At 44.8% G+C, this 18,122-nt stretch overlaps 1 long non-coding RNA gene across 4 annotated transcripts; it reads right to left on the minus strand.

Annotated features, from left to right (window-relative positions):
• Positions 1-2,894: 2,894 nt before the first annotated feature.
• On the minus strand, positions 2,895-18,063 carry LOC131496638 (uncharacterized). 4 transcript variants are annotated; one of them, XR_009254586.1, is made up of 6 exons: positions 18,040-18,063; positions 17,759-17,911; positions 10,320-10,397; positions 10,010-10,103; positions 6,369-8,508; positions 2,895-3,848 (listed from the first exon to the last, which is right to left on the minus strand). It is a non-coding gene; the product is annotated as an uncharacterized LOC131496638 (long non-coding RNA). The 4 variants fall into 4 exon arrangements; XR_009254584.1 differs by lacking the exon at positions 18,040-18,063 and having other exon boundaries at positions 2,895-3,429; positions 3,735-3,848; positions 17,759-18,033; XR_009254585.1 differs by lacking the exon at positions 18,040-18,063 and having other exon boundaries at positions 6,369-6,513; positions 17,759-18,033.
• Positions 18,064-18,122: the final 59 nt, after the last annotated feature.

Below are 18,122 nucleotides of genomic sequence, written 5' to 3' on the forward strand. Positions count from 1 at the left end.
GGCTCAGGTCATGATCTCACGTCATGTGAGATCAAGTCCCGCATCGGGCTCTGAGCTGAGCTGAGAGTGCACAGCCTGCTTGGGATTCTCTGTCCCTCTCTCTCTCTCTCTGCCCTACCCATCTCACAGTCAATAAATAAACTTAAAAAAAAAAAAAAAGGATTGTCTCTAGATTCAAACGTGTTGTGTTTTTTATTTTTAAGTTTACTTATTTGAGAGAGAGAGCATGAGCACGAGTGGGGGAGGGGCAGAGAGAGAACCCAAGCAGGTTCCACACACTGTCAGCCCAGAGCCCGACTTGGGGCTCGAGCTCACCGTGAGATCACGATTTGAGCTGAAGTCAAGAGCCAGACACTTAACCAACTGAGCCACCCAGGCGTCCCCAAAGTGTTGTGTTTTTATTCCTGATCTTGAAATCGTGAAAGTTCACAAAAGAGATGTATAAACTCAGATTCTTTCAAGTCATCATCTGTCACTGTTTTACTTGGTGTCACAGACTAACCGCCTTAATTAGTAATTTGCACTAAGAGCTGCAATGTTATTATTTCAAGCAGTTTTCCCCTAAAAATTTAAGATTCTGCTTACGAATTATCATTCTGGTTCTTATAGCCTGAGCAAGTTTCCATTAAATCCTTTCTGCTTCATCGGTACAGGTATGATGTTAAGGTCCTAATCCTGACTATGTTAGTATCTCCTAATATAATATGAGTACTATATATTTTAATACTGTATCTTTAAGAGAAAGTTTTTTTAACTTTATTTATTTTGAGAGAGAGAGAGCAGGGGAGGGGCAGAGAGGCAAGAAAAGAGAGAATCCCAAGCAGGGTCTGGGCTGTCAGCGCAGAGCCTGATATGGGGCTATGATCCCACAAACCATGAGATCATGACATGAGCCCACATCAAGAGTCAGACATGTAACTGACTGAGCCACCCAGGTGCCCCAGCACTCTATCGTTTTTTTTTTTTTTTTATGTTTATTTATTTTTGAAGGAGAGAGAGAGACAGAGCGTGAATGGGGGAAGTGGAGAGAGAGAGGGAGACACAGAATCCGAAGGGGCTCCAGGCTCCGAGCTGTCAGCACAGAGCCCGACGTGGGGCTCGAACTCATGAACTGCGAGATCATGACCTGAGCCAAAGCCGGTCGCTTCACCGACTAAGCCAACCGGGCGCCCCTGTGCTCTTTCAATAGATTTTTATATTGTATTAATTCTTTGGGGGGAGGGATGGATGCAGAGAGAGATTAGCAGGTTGAGGGGCTTTACTGTCTGTTTGGGTCACTCTGGAGCTGTGTAATAATATAAAGTATTGGGGCGCCTGGGTGGCGCAGTCGGTTAAGCGTCCGACTTCAGCCAGGTCACGATCTCGCGGTCCGTGAGTTCGAGCCCCGCGTCAGGCTCTGGGCCGATGGCTCAGAGCCTGGAGCCTGCTTCCGATTCTGTGTCTCCCTCTCTCTCTGCCCCTCCCCCGTTCATGCTCTGTCTCTCTCTGTCCCAAAAATAAATTAAAAACGTTGAAAAAAAATTAAAAAAAAAAATAATAAAATAAAATAAAAAAATATATAAAGTATTGATAGGAGTTAGGCAAAGAAACCCGACTGTTGTGCAGTGGAAGATGGCTGCCTTTCACTCCACCCACCACCCGCCAGTTCTCACGAGAAACAGCGGTGACAATTGTCTGCAGCCTGACTTCCCTTATTGCTTAAAACACAAAACCCTTTGATTCGTTTCCTTCCCTCCTGACATATTTGTGATAACTTTTTACTTCTTTTTGCCTCTTGAGTCGAGATTTAATATTCCTAATGAATATCACAGATCTTGCCTTATTTCATAGCGATAGAATAGATTATTCCTCTCTGAATATTTTTGCATACATCAAGCACTCTTTATAGTCTCTTTTTGAGCTTTTAACGCATAGCTGAGCTAATCTTGATTTTGAAGGTATCATCTGTATGCAACAGATTTGTGGTAAGACTTGCATAATTTAAAAGTCCTATGAGTTGAAACTCATTTTCCCACAGAAGTAAAAGTAAAGTGGGAATATACACATTTAGGGGACATAAATCCACAACTCTCACCATGTGATTTTGTATTAAGGCTGCTTTGTCTGTTATCATCATTCTCTCCAGAATTTAGTAGAGTCCTTTCTTCCAAGTTAACAGTATTTTTGTCACATCGAGTGGGCATGCCCGTATTATTTCATCTTTACTCATTTCTTCCCCACAGTGGCTAGTGTTTCAGGATCCCTTCACTCTAGTGCAAATTACTGAAGTGTTAGAAGATCTTAAAAATATTTTAAACTATGCATTAGTAAATGCTGACATAAAATCATAGGAATAAGCATGCATCATAAAGAATGATGTCAGATCAAGAAACAGGAACTCTGAATGATTATGGATTAAGGAAGAAAAAAATATATGGTATTTTATTATGAATAGTTTTGTAAAGATGGTTGCTGACACTGATTCAGTTACTCAACTACAGTGGCAAGCTCCTGGGCTCTTTCCGTTTTCCCCGGGGCATTTTCAGTGGGTCAGTTTTTGCCCTTGGGCTTGTTCTTTCCTCAGTGCAGAAGTCTGCTCCCTCTCCGGGCACCTCTTTCCCTGAGAGCATTCAGAAGCAGGCAGCAGGGATGTGGCCAGGGTAGTCAGAGACCGCTCTTGCACAATTCTCTCCTCTTTTATCGGGGAATAAAATATTTTTAACTAAACGGCCCAAACTAACTTATGAACCAATCACCGGTGAAGGAAAAATACTACTGTCCTTGATGTAGAGCAGGTATGATTCATCCCCTGGAACTTGCATAATGCTTACGGGAATAAAATCAGGTTTCTTTTTTTTTTTTAATTTTTTTTAACATTTATTTATTTTTGAGACAGAGAGAGACAGAGCCATGAATGGGGGAGGGGCAGAGAGAGAGGGAGACACAGAATCGGAAGCAGGCTCCAGGCTCTGAGCCATCAGCCCAGAGCCTGACGCGGGGCTCGAACTCACGGACCGCGAGATCGTGACCTGAGCTGAAGTTGGACGCTCAACTGACTGAGCCACCCAGGCGCCCCAAATCAGGTTTCTATTAGAAAGGAAAAGGAGGAGGATAGTACTTGGGCAAACAGTGGATGCGACATCCGTGCACCGTGTACCATAGAGCTTCACATCATATTTCAATTATTTATTGCTTCGTAACCTAACACTTTAAGAGGTAGGGGCTTGAAACAGCAGCGTACTCTTACTTCTCCTGGTTCTGAGGGTTGACGAGTAGTTCTTGCCTGGGGGTCCCTCCTATGGTTGCAATGAGAGAGCAGGTGAGTCTGACACCTCGTATGTTGGGAACAGCTGGAGCTAGGAGCATCTGTCTCCAAGTGACACAGATGGGCTGCCTCACGGTCTGACAGTCTCGGGACAGCCGAACGGTTTCACAGTGGCTGGTTACCTCCTGCACAAATATTCCAAGAGATCTAGGTGGAAGCCGCAAGGCTTCTTAGGACCTAGCTTTGAAAGTCATACCGTGTTACTTCTACTGTATTTTGTTGTCAAAGCAGCCACATTGCAGCTCAGATTCAAAACGTGACAGTTTTGTAATGGACTGAAGTTTGCATTCGCCCCCAGTTCACATGTTGAAACCCTAACTGATAACGCGATGGTGTCAGGGGTTGGGGTCTTTGGGAGGTTGGTTAGGTCACGAGGAGGTCAGGAGTATAATGACTGCACCTTAGAGAAGAGACCCCAGACGGCTCTCACCCCTTTTGTCTTGCGAGGGCACATCGAGAAGACTGCCATCTATGAGTCAGGAAGTGGACTTTCACCAGACACCGAAGGTTCAGCACCTGGATCTCAGACGTCCTGTCTCCGGATCTGTGAGAAATAACTTTTTATTGTTTAAGCCACCCCGTCCATGGCATTTTTGTTAGAGCAGCCCTAGGGGACCAAGACAGGGTGACAAAGTATGGCAAGTGGTGGCTGATATCTTTAATATGCTGGCTAATAGAACCTCCCAACGTAGCACTAGCATGAACATGGTTTGTGATTCATGTTCATTGGTGTTGTAATTGTCCAACTGTTGATGAATCTTTCCAATTTAGAGAGATTTACACTGATTGAAGTTTTAGAGAATATTTAATCATTCATGCCATACTCTTTAATTCGCACTGTTCAAACTATTATTTTGGGGGGGCGCCTGGGTGGCTCAAACTATTATTTTGGGGGGGCGCCTGGGTGGCTCAGTCGGGTAAGCGTCTGGCTCCTGATTTCAGCTCAGGTCATGATCTCACAGTCCATGGGATAGGGCCCCCACATGGGGCTCTGTGCTGGTGGTATGGAGCCTGCTTGGGATTCTCTCTCTCCCTCTCTCTCTCTGCCCCTCCCTACTTGCTCCTCTTGTTCTCTCTCTCTCAAGATTAAAGAAAAAATATACATATATATATATATTTAAGTTTATTTGTTTATTTTGAGAGAGAGAGAAAGCACGATCGGGGAGGGGCAAGAGAGAGGGAGAGAGAGAGGGAGAGAATCCCAAACAGGCTCTGCGATGCCAGCGCAGAGCTCAACACCTAACACGGGCCTCAAACCACTATTCAAAATATTATTAAATATAATCTCACTACATTTCATGTGCAACTCAACAACGTAGCCTTTTCGGAGTTTTCTTATCTCCTTTATCTCCTGTTCTGTTTGCTTGTTTGATTGATTGATTGATTGATTTGCATATCATTGGGTACAAGGAAGGGGGCTGAGAGAGTGCCTGGGGGATGGGTTGGGTGAAAAGGCACTCTGGGGAATCTGAACATTTAAATGGATTTTAGGGGCGCCTGGGTGGCGCAGTCGGTTAAGCGTCCGACTTCAGCCAGGTCACGATCTCGCGGTCCGTGAGTTCGAGCCCCGCGTCGGGCTCTGGGCTGATGGCTCGGAGCCTGGAGCCTGTTTCCGATTCTGTGTCTCCCTCTCTCTCTGCCCCTCCCCCGTTCATGCTCTGTCTCTCTCTGACCCAAAAATAAATAAAAAAATGTTAAAAAAAAAAATAAATAAATAAATAAATGGATTTCTGTTACTTGCTGTGGAGTGTTCGATGTAGACCTCTCCTCCTTCACCTCCTCTGCGAAGTCTTCAGTAAATTCGACTTTGTTCACTGCTGCTTTCTTATGAGTGAGCGTTGATTTGGGCAGGGAAGGGCATTGGCAAAACTGTTGCAATGTTGCTTTCTGGGGTCACGTGGGGCAGTGCTGGGGAAGGACGGGAACCCCAGGTGGGATGGGGGCCAGTGGTGGTGGTTGGGGGCTTGCAGGCAGAGGGGGTCATGAAAAAGTATGTCCCTAGGAATTTACAGAAACTTTACAGAACTTTCCTCAGGGCATGATCTTGGGGAATTGAGGTAATTCTACCTAAATTTCAAGTGCTGGGGAGGGGTCCACCGCAAGCTGGGTTAGCTACTGGAGTGACTCCTATGTTAGCCAATCAGACAGCTGCATTGGCCCTGAAGTCCCCGAGCAAAATAACATTTTACACTTGGGAGAAACCCCTTAGATTTCTATCAATAGTAGTGCATTTGGGTAGATTAACTAATTTAGGCAATGGCCTCCTGTGCAGAAAACCTCTTAGAAGTAACCGTGCTGACCACTCATTGTCTCCAGTAAATCAAACAGATTTGCTGAACAGCTGCATTAAGCATGTCTTTTTATTTTCTGTACCCTAATATTTAAAAAAAACTTTTTTAATGTTTATTTATTTTTGAGAGAGAGACAGAGCATGAGCGGGAGAGGGGCCGAGAGAACAGGAGACACAGAATCCGAAGCAGGCTCCAGGCTCTGAGCTGTCAGCACAGAGCCCGATGCGGGGCTTGAACCACGAACTGTGAGATCATGACCTGAGCCGAAGTCAGACGCTCAACCGACTGAGCCACCCGGGCACCCCTGTATTCTGAAATTTTGACATTGAGGGCCTTGCTGACCTTGGAGGACTGTCCCTCCCAGGACTAGCCAATTGCTAGAGGTAGTAAACAGCCCGCCCCTCTTTTCAAATGCAAACCGGTCAATCCAGAACCAGTACCCTTAATCCCTTCCTTTATTTCACTAATCACCCCGGAGCCAGGTGTCAGAGAGGAGAGCCAGGCAAAACCCCTCTGGTCCGGAGATGCTGAAACGATTCAAACCAGCCCCTCTTACACCCGCTGTCCCTTCCTTGTCTATCCCGTCCCAGGGAAACCACAATAAAGACTCTGGCCTGCGGCTCCTCGTCTTTCTCCGGCACCAGCAACCTGCACCGTATTTTCCCCCGCGTCCCCCTGCTCTGCCTGCCACGGAGGGCATGACCCCTCCCCTGGGAACTGTGAGGACTGTAGTGGTTTTCAGCAGCAATCGTCTGCTGCTCTGTGAGCCTTACCGAACCTCAGTTGTCCGTGAGCACGCTTCGTACCAGACTTGGATGCACCAGATTCCTTAGGTACCCGGGATCGCAAGGAATCAACACACTTTTCCCAGGAGAATCCACATCATCGGGCGGTAAGAACCTGCAACTGCCTGGAAACCTGAGAAAAGAGGAGACTGGCAGAGATCGGAGCCCCTGTGGGGTGTGTGTGCTATGTGTGTATGTGGGGGTACGTGTGTGTGCATGGTGGGTATGTGTGTGTGCTGTGTTGTGTATGTGCGTGTACCGCTTTCTCAGCTCTCCCCACACCTCTCAGAGCATTTCTCGGGGGTCCTGGAGGTGCTAGAAGGGCTGTCGCCTGCCCGAGGCTGCTGGGCAGGGATGGCAGGAGATATCGCCCGTAGGGTTCAAGGCTGTGCAGGTGCAGGTCTGGTCCAGGTTGCAGAGGCTGAAGAGTCGGTAAAGACAGGCTCTTCCTGGGACACAGACCACCCCCCCAGGCCCACTGGCATCCATCTGCATGTATGATCTCTTCTCCTCCCTTCAAGGAGCCCTCTAAGATAGGGCCCTTTTCTCAAAGACACTGGATTCCAGTATAAATGGAGGCCCTCTTAGCCATCCTATTGGAAGCAATAGTGTCTAGAAACTGAAAAGAGCAAACAGGGGCCTCTCTAGGCCATCCTAGAGGAAGATGACGTAGAAATGAAGGGAGAAGAACCACAGCAACGATCCCAGACAGTTCTGGAGACTCTTCTAATCCCAGCCCCTGAGACACTAAATGGAAAAAGAAACAGGTCATTTGAAGTTACTGAACCATCAGCCAAGGTCCACCCATAGGTGAGTTTTGGTCCCTGAGACGAATCCCTTGTCTTTTCTGGAGTTTCTCTGAGGGCCTTGGGGTTCACTTCTGCAGTTTGCATTTAGGTGGAACTCATTTCTTAAGCCAGCCAGTGGTTTAGAAGAGGAAGAAGGCGATGAAAGGAGAGGCGGAGGGGAGTAAAATGTCCTGCCTGGAACCTCAGGGTGTGGCCTTCCTTATATACAAATAAGTTCATGGCAGGAGCACCTGGGCGGCTCTGTCGGTTGAGCCGTTGAGCACGACTCTTGATTCCGGCTCAGGTCGTGATCCCAGGGTCATGGGATCAAGCCCCACATCGGGCTGAGCGTGGAGCCTGCTTGGAATTCCCTCTGCCCCTCTCCCCCGCTCTCACTCACTTTCTCGCTCCCTCTCTCTCTAAAATAAAAAAGAAAAGAAAAGAAATAAGGTCATGGCAGATGTAATTAATTAACATGAAGTCATAGTGGAGTTAGATGGGTCCTTAAGCCAATGTGGTGTCCCTAAAGAAGATGAGAGGAGATGGGGGGGGGGGAATAGAACCCCATGTGACAACACACAGGGAGAACACCTCGGATGACAGAAGCAGAGTTTGGAGCGATGTGTCCACAAGCCAAGAAATGACAAGGATTTCTGGCAAACACCAGAGGCTAAAAGAACGTGGAAGGATTCTTATGGGTTCCGAGGGGGCATGGGCCTCACAATACCTCGGTTTCAGACTTCTAACTTCTGTCAGAAAATTCATTTCTGCTGCTTTCAGCCACCCAGTTTTTGGCACTTTGTCACGGTGGCCCTAAGAGATTACCACAGGGAGGAAACAAGATTTTGGACCCACTGGCCAGGGCAGTGAAACCGAGGGGCCACTTTCAGTAAGAGTCATTCAGTCCCCAAGGCCCGAGGGGACCTTCCCAAACTTTTCATCAGTGATGTATGTCCCTTATATCCCCTTGTACTGAAGACCCTCAGAGTGAAATGAGAGAATGTTCTAGAGATCTTTGAAGTGCTGTGGGCCCTTCGGCACAATTGGAATGCTGTGCTGCCCGGGGTACAACTTGGGGACGGTCTGTAGTCTATGGGTATCACTCATGCTGACGTTTGCAGTTTTTCTTCTGGTCTGATGAGGGCGAGAGATGGAAACCCAAGACACTAGGGGCGCCTGGGTGGCTCAGTCAGCTAAGCATCCGACTTCGGCTCAGGTCACGATCTCACGGCCTGTGAGGTCAAGCCCTGCGTCGGGCTCTGTGCTGTCAGCGAGGAGCCTGCTTCAGTTCGGTTCCTGGCTCCCTCTCTCTCTCTCTGGCCCTCCCCAGCTCGTGCTTTCTGTCTCAAAAAATAAATAAAAACATCACCAAGTTAAAAGAGAGAAAAAGAAACCCAAGAAACTAGGCGATGGTATTAAGCCACTCTCCTGCGGGAGCCTTCGGGGGGGACGAGATGCCAGCTCCTCCAGACTCCTGTGCCCTGCAGGAGGGATTCAGGTTGTGAAGTGATGTTTCCTGGAAGCCCAGAAAGTAAACTTGTACAAGACCGTTGCTTGCTACCCTCCCTCTCACCCTGGAGCCCTGAGAAATGTCAGACGAGAAGCCATTATTCGCAGTCGGGATGTGGCCAATAAGTATAATCGCCTTCCCGCTGAGATCTCTCAGGGGGTGCATCCCTGCTCCCTATCTCAGGGGCTGGGCTTCTACCGAGGGCCAGCAAACTCAGCTAAAAAGGTGACAGAGAAGACAAGACCCTGCCACACGCCCGGGCAGCAAGGCAGATAGCTGCCATTTCCTCGGGCTGACCACTTAACCACCAAAATTTTGTTTTCTCTTCTCGTGGTCCCAGACATTTGCCTTGGTATCTTCTTTCGACTCTGGTTCTTCCTTCGGTCATGTCCCTGATGTGAAAACTGAATAACAACCCCCCGAAGTCCTGGATCCTGTGTCTATGTTAAGTTCCTTGACAAAAAGAACTTTGCAGACGGAATGAAAACTGACTGCTGATCAGTTGACCTTGAAGGAAGGAGGGTATCCTGGATTGTTTGCAGGGGTCCAATGTAATCCCAGGAGCTCACAAAAGTGGAAGAACACAGTTGGTGGTTAGAGATCGGTAGCAGAGGGGGGAGGCAGAAGAGAGGTTTGAAGTGTGGGAAAGACTTGACCCTCCAATGCTGATTTTCAGGATGGAGGAAAGAAGTCACAAGCCAAGATATAGGGGAAGGCTCTAGAATCTGAGACTAGTCCTCAACAGACAGCCAGTAAGAGACTGGGTTGCCATTCCCACAACTGCGTGAAGCTGAACTCCACAACAGTCTAAATGAGCGGGCACATGGACTCTCCTCCCAGAGCCTCCAAGAAGGAACACAGGCTGACGTCTTGATTTTGGCCTTGTGAGACGCTGAGTGGAGACCCGGTCAAGCCTGCCAGACTTCTGACCCAAGGAGACTGAGATAATGAATTCGTGTTGTTTTCAGGCACTACGTTGGTGGTAATTTGTTACAGTGGCGATAAAAAACGAATCGACTTAAGGCATCCGGTTCCCTCAGGAAGTAAACCCAGGTTTCTCCTGTGGAGAATGAGGTAGATTTCCTAACCTTTTCTCACCCTACTCACTGGCCTTTACATTGAAGAGGATGATCCTCTTTATTGCAAATTAGCCCAGCAACCAAGCCTTGTTGCAGGAAGAGGGTTTCAACCTGCTTCTTTCACGGTGTTCCAAGAAGACTCAAGCCTGTTCACTTAAACCAAGTTGCATGGAAAAAAATAAAGCTGCCTAACGTTTACTTGCACAATGAGCAAACTTCCTGATCATATCTTCGCCCGAAATTTATACTCACCAAGTTTACCTTTTATGTTTGATTGGAGTCTCTTAGGCCCTTTTGAGATTTTTGTTTGCACTCTTCGGGGATTTCTTTTTCACTTTGTTGGCTCCTAAATATCACAATTGTAAAATAAAGTGAAGCATATAAGATAGTTAAACATATAAGATAGTTAAAGCAGTGAAATGAATATACAGTTAACCCTTGAACAATGTGAGGGTTGGGGGTACTGACGCCGCCCTCCACCCCGTGCAGTCAGAATCCGAATATAACTTTTGGTTCCCCCAAACTTAATTACTAATAGCCTACCATCAACCTGAAGCCTTACCTGTAACATAGACAGCCGATTAACATTTGTTTTGTATGCTTCTACGTGTTACACATGATATTCTTGCAATAAAGTAAGCTAGAGAAAAGAACATGTTATTAAGTAAATCATAGGAAAGAGAAAATACATTTATGGTACTTACTTTTTTTTAAATGTTTATTCACTTATTATTTTTTAAAGAGAGAGAACACAAGTGGGGGAGGGGCAGAGAGAGGGGGAGACACAGAATCTGAAACAGGCTCCAGGCTCTGAGCTGTTAGCTCAGAACCCGACGCAGGGCTCGAACCCACAGACCGTGAGATCATGACCTGAGCCGAAGTCAGATGCTCAACCGACTGAGCCACCCAGGCACCCCTAGTACGTGCTGTTTTAACGAAAAAATATGCACATATATGAGTGGAAGAGCGCAGTTCAAACCCATGCTGTTCGAGGTCAACTGTACCGTCTGTATTCACCTCTTAAATAGCTCAGAAGTTTACCTCTTAAATAGCTCAGTGAGTCGTAGGTACACTCATGCTAATTTAACACCTAGCTGTTCTTTTCAATAATCAATAGTTATAACATGGCTTTTAAAAACTTATTTAAAGAATGGTATCAGGAAGAATGAGGGCTAATCTGTGGAGAGGGTCGTCAGGGAAGCTGATAGTTCAAGGTTGGAGGAAATCAAAAAGTAGTGGGAGTTCAACATGGTTGTGGGAACATTTACACGCTATTCGTAGATGGTGCAATTACATTCCAATGGCTAATGAATTACAATGACAGATGAATAAGTAATTATAATTCCAAAATCAATGGAGATAGTATTTAAACTAATTAAAAACCCCAATGCCATACGTCTGTGTATCTACTAGGATCCCTTTTGCTGCAACAATGAGTCCCAATTCAAATGCTTAAACAGGAAGGAAATTTATTCTCCAGCCTGACTGGAAGTCCAGAGGAGAGGTAGGTTCTTGGGTCAGATGGTAAAAAGGCTCAACGTCATTGTCAAGGACCCAGATTGTCTCTCTGTCTACTTTGCCCTTCTTTTTTTTAAAAAAAAAATTTTTTTTTAACGTTTATTTATTATTGAGAGACAGACACAGGATGTGAGCAGGGGAGGGGTAGAGAGAGAGGGAGACACAGAATCTGAAGCGGGCTTCAGGCTCCGAGCTGTCAGCACAGAGCCCGCCACGGGGCTCGAACTCACGAACCGTGAGATCATGACCTGAGCCGAAGTCGGTCGCCCAACCAACAGAGCCACCCAGGCGCCCCTACTTTGCCCTTCTCAGCAGCCAGTCTGGCTCCTACAGTCCCAGGAGGGTTGCCAAAGGTATGTTAACTAACTGGAATTTAAGTAAAAACTTTTTAGAAAAATGACAAAAAGCCCTAAAACAAGAGTGTAGCAAGACCTAAGAAATCACTGGATCTGGAAAACAAAAATCCACAGAGAACCTAAGTAGGACTGTCTTTCTCTTCTTCTTTTTTCTTTCTTTCTTTTTTTTTTTTTTTTTTGAGATATGACTGTTTTGTTGAGATATAATTGACATGCAGCATGGTGTAAGTTTAAGGTGGACAGCATAAGGACTTGACTTACATATGTTGTAAAAGGATTGCTGCCACAAGCCTAGTTAATATCCATCATCCCATAGACACACACACACACACACACACACACAGAGGAAAAGAAAAAAATGTCTTTTCCTTGTGATGAGAACCTTTAGGATTTACTCTCCTAACAACTCTCCTATGTACTGCACAGCAATGTTAGCGATGGTCACCATGTTGTACATCACACCCCCAGTACCTACTTATCTTGTAACTGGAATTTTGTACCCCCTTCATGTGATTTGCCCACCCCTTACTTTTGGTAACCACCAATCTGATATCTTTTTCTGTGAGGTTTTTTTCCCCCTGAGGTTCCATATATGAGTGAGATCATACAATATTGGACTTTCTCTGCCTGACTCATTTCACTTAGCATAGCGCCCTCAAGCTCCATCCATGTTGTTGCAAATTAGAAGAGTTACTTCTTTTTTTTTTTTAATTTTTTTTTAACGTTTATTTATTTTTGAGACAGAGAGAGACAGAGCATGAACGGGGGAGGGTCAGAGAGAGGGAGACACAGAATCTGAAACAGGCTCCAGGCTCTGAGCTGTCAGCACAGAGCCCGACGCGGGGCTCGAACTCACGGACCGCGAGATCATGACCTGAGCCGAAGTCGGACCCTTAACCGACTGAGCCACCCAGGCGCCCCGGAGTTACTTCTTTTTTATGGCTAACTAATATTCCACTGTGTATATATACCACATCACCTGCCTCCATTCATCTGTTGATGGACGCTGATGTTCTTTTCACGTCTTGGCTACTGTAAATAATGCTGCAATGAACATGGGGACGCAGATGTCTTTTCAACATACTGATTTCATCTCCTTCAGATATATATCCTGAAGTAGAATTGCTGGATCATATGGTAGTTCTATTTTTAATTTTCTGGAGAACCTCCACACTGCTTTCCATAGTGGTTGTAGCAATTTATATCCCAATAGTGCACAAGGATTCCTTTTCCTCCACAGGCTCACCAGACCTGTTATCTCTTGTCTCTTTGATGCTGGCACTTCTAACAGGTGTGAGGTGATACCCTGTGGTTTTGATTAACATTTCTCCAATGCTTAGTGATGATGAGCACCTTTTCATGCACCTGTTGGCCATTTGTATATATTTTTTGAAAAAAAAAATGTTTGTGAATGTAAGCTGGTGCAGTTGCTCTGGAAAACAGTATGGAGTTTCCTCAAAAAACTGAAAACAGAACTACCCTATGACCCAGCAACTGCACTACTAGGCATTTATCAACGGGATACAGGTGTGCTGTTTCAAAGGGGCGCATGCACCCCCATGTTTATAGCAGCACTGTCAACAATAGCCAAAGTATGGAAAGAGCCCAAATGTCCATCGATGGAGGAAATGTATAAAGAAGATGTGGTATATATATACAATGGAGTATTACTCGGCGATCAAAAAGAACAAAATCTTGCCATTTGCAACTACATGTATGGAACTGGAGGGTATTATGCTAAGTGAAATTAGTCAGTCAGAGAAAGACAAATATCATATGACTTCACTCATATGAGGAATTTAAGATACAAACAGACGAACAGAAGGGAAAGGAAACAGAAATAATATAAAAACAGGGAGGGGGACCAAACAGAAGAAACTCATAAAAACTCAGGAGCACAAACTGAGGGTTACTGGACGGGTTATGGGAGGGGGGGATGGGCTAAATGGGTAAGGGACACTAAGGAATCTACTCCTGAAATCATTGTTGCACTCTATGATAACTAATTTGGATGTAAATTTGAAAAAATTAAAAATTAAATTAAAAAAAATTTTTTTAAAAAGAAAAAAATTGCCTATTTAGGTCCTTTTCCCATTTTGAAATAGGATTGGTTGGGTTTTTTGCTATTGAGTTGTATGAATTCTTTATATATTTGGATATTAACTCCTTATTAGATATATGGTTTGCAAACATATTGTCCCATTCAGTAAGTTGTCTTGGTAGGACTGTCTCTTGATTCGGCTTCTCTCCATGAGTCTACTTCTTTCTTCATTTTGTGGACCAATTCTCTCTCTTCTCCTGTCTGCTGGGTCCACAGCAAAAAAAAAAAAAAAAAAAAAAAAAAAAGTACCCATTTATAGCTATTCCTAGAGAACTCGTTTCCATTCTTATCCCCACTCTCCATCTCCTGTACCTCCCTCTCATTTCTTAATTTCCTCCAAATTCCTTGGTTAGGGTCTTGGACTAGTGCATCTTGGATCAGAAGCCTACCGTTGGTCCAATCACCTGTGGCTAGAGGGTTGGAGTCATGTTCCACAAAACTTGACAATAGGCTTTGATTGTCATTGATGAAAGGAAGGGGAGTCCATGTAAGAAATTAAAGATGTTGGGGCACCTGGGTGGCTCAGTGGCTCAGGTCATGATCTCCTGGTTCTTGAGTTCGAACCCTGCATTGGGCTCCATGCTGGCAGTGTGGAGCCTGCTTGGGATTCTCTCCCTCCCTCTCTCTGCCCCTCCTCTCCCCTCATCTCGCTAAGTTAATTCAAAAAAAGAAATTAAGGACTTTGTTGTGTAATGCGCAGCTATTCTCAAAGGTGACGTGGATCAGAATAACATGAGAATGGAAAACTTTTTATCATAAAAAATTTCAACACATGCAGAATCAGAGCCATTAATATAATGAACCTTACCATCACCCAGCTAAGGATGTTTACTCACATAAGCACAATGCCATCACCACACCTAACAAAATCAACAATTTCCTTGGTATCATCTACCATCCCGTCAATATTTAAATTGCCCCAATGGCAGGAAACTTCTTTGTGTTGTTTTTTTTTTTTTTTTCAAACCAGGATCTAAACAAGATCGTCATGCTACCTTGGTTGTATGCCTCAGCAACCTCCTTTAACCTAGAGCTGTCCCCACCCCACTCCCTGACTCCATTTTTATGACATTAACCTATGAAGAAACAATGTTAGTTGTTCCTGCCGAATGTCCCACATACTGGATTTTATCTGTCTGCGTCTTCATTATGGGCTCATAAATAGAATTTCGTTCTAAGGGCTTGATTTACTGCAAGGTCAACATTTTTTGAAAGTACATGTCACTAGTGGTGCTGCATGCTTCCTGATGCCTCAAGTTCATGGCCATTCAATGTCTAGTGTCCCGCTCTCAGTTATGCTAAGACTGACCAGGGGGTTCAGGTGGTGACAGCTTGATTTCTCCCTTGTAAATGTCATTATCAAACTTTTGCCTAAAATGCTCACCCATTGACTACCTTTGCCTGAATTATTTATTTCATTAGGTACTACAAAATGGATGTGAGAAGATCCAACCAGGGGGCAAGTGCATATGTAACTTCCCTAGGTATTGCCAGATTCTCTTCCGCTGGAGTTGTAACCATTCTTAAAATTTTGTGTGTGTGTTTATTTATTCTTGAGAGAGGAGGGGAGAGAGCAGGAGGAGACACGGGAGGGGCGGAGAGAGAGAGGGAGACACAGAATCTAAAGCAGGCTCCAGGCTCTGAGCCATCAGCACAGAGCCCGATGCAGGGCTTGAACCCGTGAACCATGAGATCATGACCTGAGCCGAAGTTGGACACTTACCTGTCTGAGCCACCCAGGCTCCCCATTGTAACCATGTTTTATTCCAATCAGCAATGTAGGAGATATTATCATATCTCACCCCAGCATGTTTTCAAAGTTTTGGTTTTCATCGATATGATAGACAAGAGGTGTCACCTCAGTAAGGATTTAATTTGTATTTCCCTTATGATGAGTGAGCATGAGGGCAACTGGGTTTTGAAAACAAACAAACAAACAAACAAACAAAAAAGGCAAGAAAGCCCCAGTGATGATGATGATTTTAAGCACACACTAACTTATTTCCTTTCCTTTTCGTCAAAAAATATCTTCCCATCAAGCTTGGTAACCAGTTTCCTCTTTCCCCAAGGAAAAATTCTCTCCTCACCTGTCATAATTCTCAGGAAATTCAATAGCATATGGCCCTACGCCACATAAGAAAAAAAATGGGGATTTGAAAGCATAACTCTCTGATAACAAGTTTCTTGATGAATGTCACACCAACAGCAGAGCAGTGTGATTTCCAAGGAAGAACAAAAATCTGCTACAAGGAAGCTTAATGTATGACAGTTTTCCACGAGTAGGTGGACTGCTTAAGCATAGCAGCAAGATGAAATAATCGTCTGCTTAAGAAGGGATTAAGAGAAGTAAGGATGACTCATGAGCACATAGTTCTTTTTTTTTTTTTAAAGTTTATTTATTTATTTTGAGGGAGACAGAGACAGAGCAAGTTGGGGAGGGGCAGAGAAAGAGGGAGAGAGAGAGGGAGAGAGAGAGAATCCCAAGCAGGTTCCACACTCTCAGTGCAGAGCCGGACACAGGACTCAAACCCACGAACTGTAAGATCATGACCTGAGCTGAAATCAAGAGGTGGATGCTTAACCAACTGAGCCACCCAGGTGCCCCTTATTTTCATAGATACACACTCGAGATGTGTGGCGAGTCCTATATACAGAAAGAAATTCACATATAGTTTATACCAACTGACATTGTACCACAGTAATCGTGGCAGATAAGTAAATGTGATCCAATTTAAAATGTTGGATTACAGATTGGCTCACATGGCTTATTCTGTCTGAAATTAATTAATTAATTAATTAATAATATGTCGACAGGTTGGTTGTTCATAAAGGCCTTAGAGGAAACAGGGAGATGTTGTTCAGAGGGTACAAACTTCCAGTTATAAGTTGAGTAAGTTCTGGGGAGTTTAATGTACATAGTGGTGATAGTTCTACTGTATTACATACTTGAAAGTTGCTAAGAGAGTGGATCTTAAATGTTCTCACCACAAAAAACAAACGGTAATTAGGTGGCAAGATGAAGGTGTTTGCTTATGGTACAGTGGGAATCATTCTGCAATGTAGAAAGATAGCAAATCAATGCATTATACACCCTAAATTTACACAATGTTATATGTCAATTATATCTTAAAGCTGGGCGGGGGTAAGGCCATAGAAATTACTCTTAAAGCTAAATCTGACTCTCAGATGACCAAAGTCCCCCTTCCCAAGAATATCAGCTGATCAAGGCAGAAAAGGCTCAGAAAGAGAGAGAAAGAAAGAGAAGGAAAGAAAGAAAAGGAAGGAAAGAAAAAAGGAAGGAAGGCAGAGAAAGAAAAAAAGAGAGAAAAGGAAGGAAAGAAAGAAAAGGAAGGAAAGAAAGAAAAGGAAGGAAAGAAAAAAGGAAGGAAGGCAAAGAAAGAAAGAAAGAAAAGGAAGGAAAGAAAGAAAAAAAGAAAGGAAAGAATGAAAAGGAAGGAAAGAAGAAAAAAAGGAAGGAAAGAATGAAAAGGAAGGAAAGAAAAGGAAGGAAAGAAGAAAAAAAGGAAGAAAGGCAGAGAAAGAAAGAAAGAAAGAAAGAAAGAAAGAAAAGGAAGGAAAGAAGAGAAAAAAGGAAGGAAGGAAGGCAGAGAAAGCAAGAAAGAGAAAATAAAAGGGTTTTCTCATCAATACCAGCAGACTAAAGAGGGCTCAGTGTCTCCGGATGGATAGACTTTTCTTGGTCTTTCTTCATGGGGACACATCACTTCTGTCCTCCAGGACAGGAACTTCAAAGGACCCAAAGATATTCAAACCAAGCCTGCTATACTCCTTTCTTGTACCTGGAGAACTATTCCTGAACGATTTCGCACACCCAGATATCTCTCCCACCTGCACCAGCTCCTTCCAAAAAGCATAATGCTGGAAGATGTTAACAGTGGCCTTTGTTCATCAATGGCCGCGAGCCTTAACCAGGGGCTGGGCTGTCTCCCCACATTGCATTCAGTTGCCTTCTATTCCCACTAATGTCTTCTGATTTTCATGCCATTTGACCTGTGGAAGTCCTACCTTTTCAATGGCTCCATTACATCTGGACCAACCTGGCTTCATTCAGCATCTGAACACTTTCTGAGCACCTGTTATGAGCTTAGCGTAGCACAGTGATGGGCAGCTCCAGCCAGAAATGGGCAAGGGTCACAGCCAAAGGTAGCGGTGTGCTCCCTGGAAGGAACGCCAGCAGCCGGAGAAGGAGAAAACAGGTGATTTAGGGTGATATTCAAGGCCGCAGCCCCGTCCTGGGGAGCTCAGCTTCGGCCTTGCAGCCCACCCACGAACATCACCGAGTTTACCGTGTGCTCAAACTTGCTCTCACTTCTGTGAGTCACACTAGGGCCACTCACAGGCTGAAATGTCATGGTCACTTCATCAGCCC

The sequence above is a fragment of the Neofelis nebulosa genome, chromosome 15 (assembly GCF_028018385.1).
Source record: "Neofelis nebulosa isolate mNeoNeb1 chromosome 15, mNeoNeb1.pri, whole genome shotgun sequence".
NCBI classification, from domain to species: domain Eukaryota; kingdom Metazoa; phylum Chordata; class Mammalia; order Carnivora; family Felidae; genus Neofelis; species Neofelis nebulosa.